Here is an 11,974-nt window from a genome sequence, read left to right as displayed (position 1 = left end):
AAAATCTTTACTGTTACACTTTCTAATATAATATAGTCAAGATTGAACGTATGAATTCAATACTAAGTAATAATTTCCGTAATACTAAGACAAATTGCACATAATTGGGAGTTCTCGTGATTATTTTCCCTGATTTTTCAGGAAAATTTTCATTTTCCCTGATATTTCCCTGACTTTTTTAATTTAAATAAATTTCACTGATATTTCCAGGTTTTCACCGATTTCCATGTTTGTATGAACCCAGAAAATATACTAAAATCTTATAATTAAAAATATATGGTATAAGCCTTGAAAATGGAGATCTTAAATTTCAAAATGATGATATACCAAATATTATTATAAGAAATCAGTAATGTAGACTGTACTAAATTTTTACCCCCTATAATAATAATAATAATAAGCTAGGCTAATACCCAAGGCACCACCTTAGGCCTAAGTCATCATGCAACTTTTAAAGCCATTAATTCAGATGGCCGGGTTACAATGCGTAGGAGGGTGGAGGCAAGCCCTTCATGCCACTCGAGCCAACAGACCTTTAAAATGGTGATTTAGACCTCAAAATTAAGATCTCTTAAAATGCCATGAAAATGAATCTTGACTGGTTCTTGAAAAATGTTAAAATAGAATTAGGAAATTTTTTACATCTTTGAAAATATCAACGCGAACCAGTGGATAAAATTAGCACCATACGGAGCTGGATACTTTCCCCATACACTTCTGATAGCAGTGTTTGTATAGAGACTGATTTTATTGAGGTCTTCGTTTTCGTTGTCAACATACACGGATCTAAACAAAGGTTTGATGTTTTGATTTTGGAAATGTTTACTGCGGGTCTCTAGCGCTACAACTTCGACGTGATTGTAATGAGTCAATTCGATTGAAATGACGAAGCCAGGCGAAAAAGTTTCCAACCATTGAAAAGAATTGAAAAAATTGCTCGCTTGAAAAAAGTCGAACTTTTGGTTGGAGGCAAAAAAACAGTGTCATTCGGAGGCGCGCTATCTGGTTTTTCGGACATTAGCGACGTCCGGGGCTGCCAGCAAATTAAATGTAAAAGGGTTATACCCTCATCTCGTTTTACTTTTCTTCTATAGAGTCGCCCTAAATTTGGTCGGCGGTTGTTAAAAATATATTTAGGCCCGAGGGTCCTGTCTGCAGCCGTGACAAGATTCAGACGTCGACGCTCGCCGGAGAAGATTTTTGGGAAATTAAATCGTTTGGGACGGAAGCGATTCATCCCGTGTCGTGGCCAGGACACTCAAAGTCTCATTTGGACAATCTTACTAGCGTCGCTTCATTACGGGGACTTTCAGAGGTCGAAAGGTCACGAATATTGTCGATTTTGTTTTATATAGTTGGTGGAAAATTATCTACGTAAGGAGCTCTTTCTACAACTAATAATTTAATTAAGGAATCCATTTCGATTCTAAGCTCGCAGATCGGACAGAACAGCGGAATTGAAAAGACTTTTCAATGAAAGCGAAATAGCAATTCGCTACGGACACGTACGATAATTTGTATAAACTTGCCGCTTGGACTTTCTGTGCTAGAAATAAGGGTTGGTTTTCAAAGGGGAAAACGCCGCGACACCAAGATTGTGTTAGGCCTAATGCTTGGTTTCCCGCCACTAGGGCGTGTCATAATTATTTTTTCTTTACCCGCGTTGAAACGTTTGTACTTCCAAAGTTGACGCGCCGTGGAAAGCAAAGCTAACAGTGATTTTTTGCGTTGATACTCGCTGTACTGAAGGTTTTTTTAGTGTTGTAAGTCGGAAACCTTTCCATAAAATGACCGAGGCTTTTTTCCGGAAAATGTTCCGTATTTTTCCGAAAAAAAGAAAAAAAAGTTTTCATTCCATGATTAGTCTAATATTGTTTGAATAGCGGCATTTTTGCCTCATTTTTTCGAATCTAAAAGTAAAACTAAACATCTAGACTAGCTTTAAACAGATTAACAATGTAACACTATTAATGTTTTGTAGTATGTTTACATTTAGACATTTTATATCGATAAAAAGTAAAAAAAAAATAAAAACCCTTAAAAAGTAATTTATGTTTAAATTTTTTATTTTTCGAATTTGCGGAAAATATTCCGCATTTTAGTTTTCCGGAAAATTAACAACACTAGTTTGTTTTCTCTTTTATAAAATGAAAAACAACGTTGATTTGAGTGCCAACTGATTTACAGCGTCCTAGCCATTGAGTTGGGAATATAGTACTTCTATAGTCATAATTTTGATCTGCTGGAACACTTTCTTCAAATCATGTATCGACGCTTACATCTATCATTCAGGGGCGTAGGAACGTTCTAGAAGTTGGAGGGGGCAAAGTGAAACGAAAAGGGGTCTGGAGAATGGTTTGGAATTTTTAATGGAGTGTAGCTTCTCCGAATGCACGTGTACATTGGCGGGAAATTTAATCACAGTTGATGTTATATAAGCTTTATATGCTTTTAAAATGAGAATTTGAGCCTTTTGAAGATTTCAACTGACCAAAAAGTTGGAGGGGGCAATAACATTAGTTAGTTTTTTCCGACTCCCGCCTGCGTTAACGTGCAAGGATCTTGATTTCCAATCTAGGGTACGGAGTTATATTATCTTTGTCCCAACTCAATGGTCGTAACAAACCACAGTGTTACCGGTCATGGTTTGTTTAAAATGGCTACGTCCACATTTTGCCGCGAAATAAAGTCTATCCATCCATTGGCGCTGCGCTGTCGGCCTAACACCCAGGGAAGTTTAATCATATTTCCCCCCTTATTGTAATATAAACGCTCGTGGGTTGAAAACAATAGCCCTTGTTCTTTGTCGGTGAATTTTCTATCGCGAAAATTCCTCCATCCAAGAAACAGATCTCAAATGGTTTTTTACTTTTCGCATTAAGAAGGCACTCATCAAATCCAACTCAAGTTCACCGAGAAAATAACACCGCGATGGTCGAGTCTTTTTTGTTTCGGATTTTCGTTTTGTAAGAGAAGTAGAGAGGAGTCCCTTCCGCTCTGAAAGCAATAATTTCCTTAACTGGAACTAAAACAAGAAGCGACTCTGACTTTTCTGTGTCGACAATATTTATCATCTTTCTTTTAGACGCTTACGGAGTCGATGTAGTCAAGGAGAAGACCAAAAAAAATATATATAAAATAAAAGTCGAAATCTGAAAAGAATCAAAGTCGCGAGCGGTACTTGTAGTGATCGCGGAACCCCGGGAAAAAAACGTTAAGCTTTTGCTTTGGGGGTTTTTATTATTTTTGGGGTCCCGAAAATCGGGCGCGCGTATTCGAGGGGTTCCTCTCCCTCGTTGATTGTGAATGAGCGTTGAACAGGAAACCCATTAATTCCCGATGATTGTTTCTTTTCTAACGACGCTCGTGATTTGGCTGCTGCCGCTGCTGGCGCGCTTTTGTTCCCAGAAAACTCTTCTCGTCCGCTAGAGTCCGGCCAAGGCTTAGTCGCTCGTTCGCGCCGAGGGTTAAGTGGCGTTGGCGCGCTCTTTCCGCCTTGGTCGCAGTCGTCAATTGAGGCTGATTCCCGACGTCTCGCGCTGGCGGGGCTTCTAAGGGAACGCCGTCATTAATTTCTTCACTCGGGGCCCGTCCTGGTCCACGCCTAACGGACATTTTGGGAAGCCCTCCTCCGCCCCTGACTGCCGAGAAAGGGAAGAAGACGCGTAGTTTTGGGAGCGACGTTCGTCCGCGAAACGATTTTTGACCAAAGGGACTACTTCCTCCACTCTTAATGTCCGCCGTTCTAATTAACAATATTTATCAAGGTCCTAATTGCCTCGACAACTCGCGTAATAAACGAGACTCTGGCGACGATTAAAGATAATTATTCCTTTCGCCGACCTTATCGACTGGCGTAGTCTTCAACGAGGACCTTTCCCCACACCAGCGCCACCTCGCTACTGTACGGACGAGGCAGTTCAGTTTTTTACTCTTCGCGAAAAAAACACCCCACTTGAACTTCGTAGAGATGGCGCTAGTGGACCAAAACTCTGTACCTATACTTTTCCCTAAACGCAAGAGCATCGCGTGATGCAGAGGCCTTTGAAGCTTAGATTAGGAAAGTTACTGTTTTGTTTCGAGTGTGATAATTGGTGGCCAATTTTCGAGACTGATAATTGTACGAATTTAATTAAACATATACATATTTAATACCGTGCAGTGCGGAAATAATCACTTTGGACAAATAAAATACTTGGTTCTTTTAGAGCAGCACCCAATATTGAACAGGGGTGAAATCAAAGATAATATAGAACTCAAAGAGCTTTCTGATTGACGGTTTTCTAACCAAGCGATTACCCACTTCCGGAACGTGAGCTCCGAAAAATCAGCCTCCATTCAGTCCTTTGTCGCTGTCATAGATATAGGAAACGTATATAAAGGTCTAGATAAAATATTTCAAAGGGAGAGAATACGGAGGTGACAGCTAGCAGAAACGCGTAATTTCTGCAGGTTATCCTTATAAGGCGCTATCTATCGGTAAGAAAGCTCTTGCTATCGTCGCGAGAGCCATTGTCTCCTGCTTAAAAATTATACTAAAAGTCACCAACAGATGGTGTCTAAAGACTACGGCCTGCGGAAAGGTCAAGCATTTTGTACTAAAATGCTAAGAGAGCTCGCGCTCTTGGTCACGTGCCTTCCTCGGTGTCTGCTAGGTGTAAATTCCGTATAGGGAGTTTACAGTATGACGTGCCACTACGTCACCCGTGCTTTTTCCTATTGATAAAAAATTTCCCTCCACAATGGCGGCCATGCTCAAAGCTACGGAGTGATATTTCCCTATTTTATTTTAGGCTTAGACGCCCCGAAATTTATCTAGACCTTTATATACATTTTTATATCTATGGTCGCTGTATTGTCCTTTCACGGCCAACTTTGATGACTCGCTATTGCGCGAACAGCTCGTCATCAAAGTTTGCCGTAATCTTATCTTTAGTTGGTTACCATGGTAATTATGGAGCTAATGTTATCGGAATTCCGGCAGGAAGTGGTTAAATGCTATTGACTACAAGGCAGTTATTTCGAATCTAGGGTCCGAGATTTATATCATCTTTGATTCAAATAAGCAAACGACGTTAGGCCTAATAATTGTACGTTTTTACGCACGTGCTGTATATTTGAGCGGAAAGGTTTAGCGATTCTCTCGGTAGAAGCATGATTAAGAAGTGGGATTTGGCCTATGATTTGGGTCCAGTAGTTTATTTGTTTAACCATAAGTAAGATAATATTATGTTATAAGATAGGGATACCAAATCACGCTTCGGACTCACAGTTTCGCGGCACAATACTTTCTGACAAGTAAACTATATCATATGGTTATGGCGCCATCTGTCGAGTTACTGAGGATCGATATAGTATTATCGTAATAAAAATAAGACAAAACCTCGAACTAAACAATCAACAATAAAATATTTAAAATTTACGTAAGCTTCAACAATATTATCTCAAAATAAATTAAGTTTGATTTGCTCGTCCAAATAATATAATTTTAATTAAATATAAATAACGTAAGATAACCATAAATGTGTGCGAGTACCCGAACATCATCGAGTACTCAGCCTTTATTGAGGTCGAGTACTTGAACTCGACCTCGAATAAGTAATTGGAGAATGCTCGTCGATTACAGAGTACCAAAAAAATTGCATATTCCGGTACCCGATTACTCGAATAAGCTGCTCTCTAAACTCGTCGAGAATTAGTTTTTTCTATCCTCGTTGCTTCTAACAAGGAGACTACCCGAGGTGGTTATCACCGATTTTGTTAAAACTCGGGGGTTAGGTAGACCTTATGGTAGTATGAAATTACCAAAGGGAAAAGTTGCAATGGGCTTTAGTTTTCCCATGGTAACGGAAAATGTTTTTGATCTCTCCATTTAAAAAAGCATGGGATTTTCTCGGTTACCCAAATTTTGTTAAAATTTAACCAAAATTGATAAATTTTACCCAAAATCCTTGATCAATTTTACCCAAAATAGGTCAAATTCATCTTTTTGGGTAAGTTTTGAAAATTAAATTTTTTAAAAAATTTTAAGTAATTAAGTACCCTGTGAAACCGAGAAAATCCCATGCTTTTTTAAATGGAGATTTTTTTGGTTTTGAGAGATCAAAAACATTTTCGGTTGCCATGGGAAAACTAAAGCCCATTGCAACTTTTCCCTTTGGCAATTTTCATACTACCATTAGGTCTACCTAACCCCTGAGTTTCAACAAAATCGGTGATAACCACCTCGGGTAGTCTCCTTGTAAGTTCAAAGAGGGGTTTTTACAACTTTTTGGGGGACAATAAACGGTACCTATACAAAGTTGTAGAAACTGTGGTTCATTTAAATTAATGGAATGTTTTTCAGCATTGAAAGTTATTTTATACTCTTTTTTAATTTAATTTCATAATTTCTTGAATAAAACCAGCTCCTAATCAAGTACTCGATAACCCGACTCGTTAAAAATATTACTCGATGTTTTTTTTAGTTACTCGACTCGAAGAAGATAAAGTTTTCCCTTAATCAAGTACTCGATTACTCGACTAAACTTCAATATTACTCGTCTCGAATACTCGATAAAAAAAAAATTTGGTACTCGATACCCGACTCGATTGCCTGAAACCACTACTCGCACAGCCCTAATTATTGACATTGGAACAATATTAATTTAGTGAATTTGTCTTCTTTTGGTTTGGTTTTGAAGTCACTTATCTGTCCTAAAAATATTGTTATATTTAATATTTCGGTATATCATGCTAGACTGCTAGTATTATGTTGGCTTTTATGATGTATAATCTTCTTTATTTCGAAAGCTTCCAATTGTTTAAGTCTTAGTTCATAGGGCTTGCCACCACCCTCCTACGCATTGTAACCCGGTTACCTGAATTAATGGTTTTAAATTCGCTTGATTACTTAGGCCTAAGGTGGTGTCTTGGGTATTAGCCTAGCTGATTATTATTATAATTATTATTTTTTATCAAAAGTGGATAATAAACATAAGTATGGCACAGAACGAATTCTGATTACTATTTATGTTTTTTTAAAAGGTCACGTGATAACTAAAACTAAAAAAAAACCAGGTGGAGTGAACATGCGACACCTTTCGGTTTGGTTTGCATTTATAAATACATGATCTAATTGTATCGTAGAAATTGTTTTACTAATAAAAAACATCATCGGCCGCGTACAGATGGCGCCAACGCTTAATGATATATTTTATTATTATCGACTGGGTAAAGATGGCACCAACACGGAATGATATAGTTGTTTGTTCGTCCATGGACCAAGAATCTAAGGGGACTCACTGTTCCCGATATTTTGACACGGTAGGCGTGGCCTAAATCGGAAGGGTTACTTTGAACATTGTTCAACTATCACTACGAGCAGTGGCGTAGCAAGAAATTCGTCAAGAGGGGGTCGAAGTATGTGAATGTTAAGAGGGGTCGAGATCCATTTTTGCTGACTCAGCATTTTGATTTGAAAAGTTGGCTCGAGTTTATAAAAATATTTATGTTTAGAAATGATAAAACCCTCAACCATATGCGGCTTACTGGTTATTTTTACTTAAAACAATGGTTAATTACCATTACTTAAACTTTTAAAAAATCATTTCAAATATAAAAGCTCTAAAATTTACTAAACCTAATCATTTAAACGACAACAACGGCGCCATTTTGTCAAAATTGATCGTGAACGCTCCAGCTTATCTACGAAACTACGTCGGAAATCGACTTCAGAGACGCCAAGTTTGTCCACATGGAACTAAAATTACCCGTGATTTTTCTAATCCCAATATTCACGCGTGCCTTTTAAAGCCTGAACAGTGAGTCCCCTCAAAAGTAAATATTGAGATAAAGTCTAATACTATCACCTCGACCTGCGACATCTTATTTGAGGGGTAAAAAAACATTTTGGCTTTGGTGATGCCTTCCCCCTCGCCACTTTTCAGGAACATTAAGTGTATCGATGTACTCCGCCGCGGTAAAAATAGTTCGCTTTAAAATACGCGGATATTAATCTTTCGATCGCGATAATTTGATAATTTATTTCCCAAAATAAAGTATATAAAGTAGATATATTATTGAACCTAAAATACGACATTTTAAAAACAATAATACGACTTTTTAAAATAGATACACATGTAACTTAAATCAGTGCTCTAAGTAAGCCTAATATGACGTGATATCGCGTTAGCCACAAATGTTTGTCATGTGGAGTATATTACAAGAAAACGAATATTTAAACGGATTTAGGTAAAAAGGTAAGAATTTTAAATGACACTAAAATTAGACTTTTTTAGTGGTTTTTAATTAATTAACATTCATTTCTATAGCCAGAAAAGGAACATATTAATTGGTTTCATAAAAAATGACTAGGGTTAAGTATTGAAGCATTGTTGAAGAATTATGAAGATGGTTTTTTCGAACTGGATGTAACCTATAAAGCTATTTGCGAGTCGTTGTTGATGGATGGAAGTCTTCAGCAAATACTAGATAAACTATGCTTAAAATACATTTTTATTCACTGTATTAAACTAATCACTTAGTTAAAATCTTTAAACGAGGTCTAAACAAAACCAAGCGCGAAGTAAAATACTAGGCTAGCGTTAACAGAAGCGGACGATTCGAGACGTCGAAAGCGAGGACCGAAACAATTATGTGTCCCAAAATTCCCCGGAATGCACTACTTTTGGCGGGAAAATATGTCGAATAAAGTGCTTTTCTATTGGTGGAAAAAACCACGTGTTCGATAGCTCTTTAAAAAGGATATCAAGCATGGTGGAAGGTAAAATCTGAAGGCACTATTAGACTTATCTCAATATTTACTTTTGGTCCCCTTAGATTCTTGGTCCATGGTCCTTAAAGGTTGATTTGTTTTGTCCCGCGAGATGCAGAATTTGGATTAGGGCTCTATTATTCTACCTCATTGGTCCAGCTTAGCAAACCCGGCCACGCCCGATACAATGAGAATCATCCATAGACGTTCCAAGTGCATATAGTTTCCTGTGACTACCGTGGAGGAGCGTCAGGTTCAGTGGCGTAACTAGGAACTCCACCCCCCCCCCGCGAACAACAACTCGGGGCCCTTTTAAATAGCACCGATTTTAATCATAAACGTTTGGGGGCCGCGGGGGCGCTATTTACGCCACTGCTGCGGTTAGTATTGGGAATTGCGCATTGCAACCGAACACACCCGACACCAAATAGTTCAGTTCAAGTAATCATTTTACAATAGTAGTCCTATCCCTGTTAGAAAAAAGCGATGAACGCTAAAGTGGAATAATATTTAATATTATCCAAATGCTTTGAAAATCGCTTCTAAAGTTCAACCAATCTTTTTAATAGGACAGACTGGCAAAAGTGGTGGTAATAATAATAATGGGTTAGCCGTTCCAACTGCAACCCTGGATGGATACCCTAATAAACTCTCTTTTTCGAGAAAAGACTCGGAAAAAAAGGCCAACCCGAAAAAGTAAAGAGAGAGGGGGAGGAGATATTCAGAAACTCTTCATTATAAAGTTTCCCTCTTTTAAATTAATGGAGTGTCGGCTTTTAAAGGAAAAGGCGCAATTTCGACGGTCGCTCTCTTTGGCGCATACCGCATTCATACTTTTCGCAAAGAGGATCGACTCCCTCCGCGAGTAATATTTCCAAAACGTGTTTTCTAGATTCTTTTCATCTGCCTTGAAAATTCAGTCATTTAAATACCCTTAACCAAAAGTAACGTAAGACTACTTTTGCCTTAACGGTGTTTTTTACCTCTCCGAGGGGACTTTGTACCCTAGGAGGGGTTATACAAACACCGTGTCTGTCTGTCGGTCTGTGGGTGGGTCTGTCTGTCAGGCCTGCGAACGCGTTCGCATTTTCGAGGCAAAGGGTAATCACTGCGTACCCAGTTTCTTAGAATCAGTGAAAGGGTTTTTCCAAAAGCGCCCCTTTTTGTCATTGGGTGTAGTAAAATTTTTTAATCGGCCGGGATTCGAACCCGAGCCATCTTTCACGACAGGTGAGCGTTCTACCGCAGAACCACGGATACAGTTACGCTTCACTGAAAATTAAAAACTTCCGAGGAGAGGTATATTTTGGCTTGCCAACTTGTTCTCTACCACAAGCGAACGAGTTTTTCCAGGTCTTTTGTAAAAAATGCTTGTTTTGCGGGAGCTTATTCATAAAGAAAACTTGTATGGATTCTAGAGGTCCTCGATCGTGAACTTTTAACCCCAACGTTTTACGAAAAAAAGGACAAATCTTTCCAAGAACGCGGCAACGATATAAATTTATGGGGCTTAACATTTCTTAGAATTTTTAAGGCCAATTTCTTGTTCTTTGAATAATATCATTGTGGATTTAAATCGCGTCACTTTTTTATCAGCCAATTTGCAAATTTCTCACTTTTCTTTTGAAAGAATTTTCAGTCTGTCTGAAGAAAAATGAAGAGCCGAACAGCAGCTAGCTTTTGGATGAATTGAATAATCGTTGGTAAGAATTCAATCGAAGTGAAATTCGGAGACGTAAGGCCTAAAAATCTTTACGAATCAATGAGCATTACAAGAAGAAATGTCTATTAACGAGGTCGCTAGAAATTCGTCGAGTTTGTGACGGTTCGTATGATTTCTGTGTCACTTCTAAATCGCTGTTCTTGCTAAAAAAAACCCTGAGTTTTTAGACCCACAATCGCGAGTAGGGTTAGCCAGCGTAAACTCTACCCTCGGCGAAGCTTCATTCGGAGCCATTGACTCCGGCGACCGAGGGGGTGAAATGGGAGCTATAGTCAACCCTTTTTATTCTTTACGACAATTCGCACCTTGGCTGGAAAGCGAAACATTATATGATCGACTGTCCTTTTTTTATTTCCAACTTTTTCATGGCTATAGTCGAGGCGACCATTTGGGAATTTTACGATCTCGTAACTTCATCTCGGCGCTCGCTCTCTTTATGGTTGCTCGTTTTCCAACCTCTCCGACACGCCAGAATTCTCATCTTCTTGTTCCTCCCAACGATAGCCTCCGTTCACCACGTGGCTCGAATTTGCCACTGCTGGTTCGATCTCCCTTTTCTATTCTTCGCGAGTCCGGCGGATAACTTTTATGGCATCGTTTTTACCTATAAATTTCCTATTTTATGTTTTTTATGTAGCCGATACGAAATTTTAAACGGCCCGGTGAATTTCGTCGTATAAGGATCGGAAGTATAAAAGCGTAGCTGCAATTTTCCATCCTCCACCGTCAATATTGTATCGATCGATTGTTGATAATCATCCCCTAACAGACTAAGCGGGCAACTATGTAGCTTTTCAGAGCCATCTACTGCCGTTAACGCGAAACAAAGTTTGTAGTGCTTTATAAGGTATAATTATAATTAAATTTAATTGAAGATGTAAAGAGTACTAAGGTCTTGTCCAAACGGAAACGCGTCAACTCGACCGTCTAATAATAAAAACTTTATTTTATTCTTTATAATTATTTCTTTATTCTTTATGTGGTATGCGATAGATGGCGCGATAATACCGGTAAAATAAATATTAAAATTGAATTTAGAAATATCTTAATTTATTACATTGATAATTTCCGATTTCTTTTACTTTTTGTTTATTGTTGTTGTAATACAGATATTATTTTAAAAAAATTGAGTAGTTAATATTTATCATTATTCCAACTAGATGTCCCTAAGATCAGTTTGCGTCGTACAATCTGCTTCAAGAGATTTTATCGGATTTTATACACGGTCAATGATGCCAAATCGAGGGAAATTTTCTATATAGAGGAAAATTTTAAAAAGGAAATTCGAGAAGGGAATGATTTTAAAACTTGATTAAATTTGAAAAATAAATACAATAAAATTAGAAACTGATAAAAAGGCTTTGGTTGAAATTTATTGAGCTGGCAACCTGCACTCTTGCTTTGGTAATTTATTTAAGCCTTCTTTAAAGAATTAACCTTCAAAATTTAACCGTATTAGACATGATTTATGGGCTTAAAGTTCGATATTAATAAAA

This window comes from Leiobunum rupestre, chromosome 11, assembly GCF_980474605.1.
Source record: "Leiobunum rupestre chromosome 11, qqLeiRupe1.1.hap1, whole genome shotgun sequence".
Taxonomy (NCBI): domain Eukaryota; kingdom Metazoa; phylum Arthropoda; class Arachnida; order Opiliones; family Sclerosomatidae; genus Leiobunum; species Leiobunum rupestre.
Note: the sequence above shows the minus strand (reverse complement) of the source record.